Below are 3,590 nucleotides of genomic sequence, written 5' to 3'. Positions count from 1 at the left end.
ATTGCCATAAAAGATGAGTTGCCCGTTTTTTATTATTCTTTTTTGCATTGTGCACATTTTTATTTTATTTACTTTACAATGTCAAATCAATAAACGTGCCAACAATTAAAATATTCAACCAGCTTCCGTTAAGCGAATGAACAAATTGTATTCGATCTTTTTTTTGTTGAAGCTCTTGTTTCAATGGGTAGCAAGAGTTACTTGGGCAGTTTATGAAAATGATTTACCCAAATGTCTCTATGGAAATCCGTTTTATCATTTAACGGGTCATAGTTTTCGTTTTGAACAAGACCAACTGCACATGTCGCGAGGGCATCTCGTGGTCGAATAATTATTTAGCATTTAAGTCTTCTTTTATCTTACATAATTGCGGAATTTCAATAATTTATTTATTATGTGTAAATAAAATCCACAGGCAGGTTATTAATTTTTAATTTTCTCCTCAGTTGTGGCAATGTTGAATGCCCTTTTTTTGTGTCTGCCATGAGAAGCATTTTAAGTCATGCCAAATGCACATGCATTAACCATGCCACGCCCACATTCAACCCTCGAACCCTAACCCCACACCGATTTCACTGGTAGTCGTCGTAGGTTTTCCGCTCTTTGTTATCGTATGAACATTCTGTTGTTTTTGTTTTTGGTTGTGCATTTTAATATATGTATGTACAATTTTCGCCGAGCATTGTTTATGCAACAAATTTTGTTTTACAACATTTTCAATTAGTTTTCGATGCAGTTTATTGGCTATTGTTTCTACGCAAGTTAAGTGTGTACCTTCATGCTCTCAACCATGGGGTGTGTGTGTGTGTTTTTTTTTTTTTTAATTCGTTTATTTAAAAAGTGAAGATGTAGTGTAGTGAGTAGTACAAGTTTTAACAATAAACAGGACAGGTGATAACATAGGTTATATAAGTAGAAATAAGAGTACAGAGATTAGGAGAGAGAAAAAATGCTGCCATACGAATCCTGCGGAACTGCCTTGCGGTATTGCGTCGCAGGGATAATGGCGGGCATCAGTTATGCCCCTCCAGCGTGACGTTCTCGCTCAAGGAGCCTCAGCTTGCTCATAGTCACGAATGCATAGTTGCACACTGCTGACCATGACCGTTTTGTTCTCATCATGTTTTTTGTCAAATTGGCGACTGTGGGTGTCTCTCCCATTTCCACCGCCAGATTCCGTCGCTCTTCCTGGAACCTTGGGCACTCGAATATGATGTGTTCCGGTGATTCCGCCACATCTTCTTGGCACCATGTGCATTCATTACTGGTTTCGTGTCCAAAACGGTGCAGATATGTCCTATAACACCCATGACCACTAAGGAACTGCGTAAGCTCATAGGTGACTTCGCCATGACTCCTATTTATCCAAGCATTTATATCGGGTATCAGCTTGTGGGTCCACCGACCTTTTGTTGAGCCTGCCCATCGATGCTGCCATTCTGCCACGCTGGCTTCTTTCGCCATTTTGATGATTGTTCGCCTGGTCGTGGGGGTCCATACTTCTCCCTGCCGTTGCTGGAAGATCATTTGAGCCTCTTTTGCCAGTATGTCAAGCGGTGTCATCCCTGGAATGACTAGCGCCGCGTCATCGGAAATGGTCCGGAAGCCACAGCAAACACGCAGAGCGCCAAGACGGTATGTAGACTCAAGTACTCTTCTGTACGTTTTCCGCTGCATTGCTTCTGCCCATACCGGTGCACCATAGAGTATGGTCGACATTCTCTGTGCTTGCCGTGGGCCCCTTGCATTCATCATTATGCGACTCAATGCTCTACATGTTTCTGCTGCCTTTGTATTGACATGTTGCAGGTGCTCCTTAAAAGAAAGTCTTGTGTCCAGTAAGACACCAAGGTATCTTATCGATCTGCTAGATTGTATGGTACACGTTTCCAGTTCGATTTTGGCAACTTCCACCGTCTTTCGGCTGCTTACAAGGACAGCCTCTGTTTTGTGGTCCGCTAGTGTCAGCCCTGCATCAGAAAGCCACTGTTTTGCTGCTCCCATGGACACCACCGTTTTCTCCTCCGCCTCACGTAAATGTTTTGCGACGACCACTAGCGCTACATCGTCAGCAAATCCTACTATGTGGCATTCTGGGGGCAAATTTATGCGCAGTATGCCATCATACATGGCGTTCCACAGGAGCGGGCCAAGTACTGAGCCCTGCGGTACGCCTCCCCTGATTTCATAGGATCGTACTCCATTTCGGGTGTCGTAATTTAATACGCGATTCCGGAAGTAATCCTCTATGGTGAATATGAGGTTCTCCGGTACTTGGAATCTGCCAAGTGCATTAATTATTTTTGTCCAGTTGGCCGTATTAAAAGCGTTTTTAACGTCGAGTGTGGTTATAAGGCAGTATTTTTTCCCGCCACCTTTCCACCGTTGCCCTTCAATCGCCTTCTCCGCTATGTCGACTACTGTCGATAGTGCATCCAGCGTGGATTTGGCCTTTCTGAATCCAAATTGCATGGGCGAAAGGTCTCCAGCCTGTGAGATAGCGGCTTCCAGCCTTGTGCTGATGATTTTCTCTAGCGTTTTCGCCGCAGCGTCAAGCATGCAGAGTGGTCGGTAGCTAGAAGGATCTTCAAGCGGCTTGTTCGGCTTCGGAATAAGCACCAGGTTCTGCTTTTTCCAAATTTCGGGAAACGTGCACTCTTTGAGACATTTGAAAAATACATCCGCAAATTTTTCCGGCTGCAAGCGGGCAGCTAGCTTAATTGCTTTGTTAGGAATTGCATCGGGGCCAGGGGCTTTGTTGTCTTGCAGGTGCCCTGCTGCCAATAGCACCTCCTCTGTAGTTACCGGGCTGTATTCGCTTAACGTGGGACTGTCGTTCCTTGGCAATACCGTTGACGTACTTGGGCACAGCGTTTTAACGATATGCTCCATATGTTGTTCTAAGGGTGCTGCTGGCTTTATCGCCTTAAGCTTTTTCATGGCTAGCTTGTATGCCATACCCCAGATGTCAGTTTCAGCCTCGTTGCACAGATCCAAAAAGCACTTACGCTTGCTATCCTTGATTAGCCTGTTGAGTAATCTGCGGCGATCAGCATATTCTTGTTGCAGGCTGGTGAAGTTTCCTTGTCCTCGGGCTCTCTGGTAACATCGCCTCGCCCTCAGGCATCTATTCCTGGCCTCAGCAATTCCAGCATTCCACCAGTAAACAGACCTTTTGTGCCTGCTATGGCTCCTGCGTCCTGGCTGTATAATGGCTGCAAAGCTCCCACTTAGCTGTGTTAAAAATTTGCCTGCTGGTGAAGGTCACGTCGATGACAGAGCCGTAGCCCGCTCTGTTAAATGTGAACACGCTGCCTGTATTCAACACTACCAGATCTGAGGTGGCGAATGCTTCGAGTACAGTGCGGCCTTTCGCGTTTGTTGAGCTGCTGCCCCATTCCTCAGACCAAGCATTAAAATCGCCGGCAACAACTACTTTGGTCTTTCCTCAAATTCACGTATGTTTAGGCTTGGTGCCAAATAACAACTGTAGAGCCATACATCATCTATTTTTGCCCGCACAAAACAGTTGTTTCGTTGCACAGACTGGATGAGCAGTGGGTTTTTGCCACAGGTCCAAATAGCCACTT

Source organism: Drosophila willistoni, unplaced genomic scaffold (assembly GCF_018902025.1).
Source record: "Drosophila willistoni isolate 14030-0811.24 unplaced genomic scaffold, UCI_dwil_1.1 Seg110.1, whole genome shotgun sequence".
Lineage (NCBI taxonomy): Eukaryota > Metazoa > Arthropoda > Insecta > Diptera > Drosophilidae > Drosophila > Drosophila willistoni.
Note: the sequence above shows the minus strand (reverse complement) of the source record.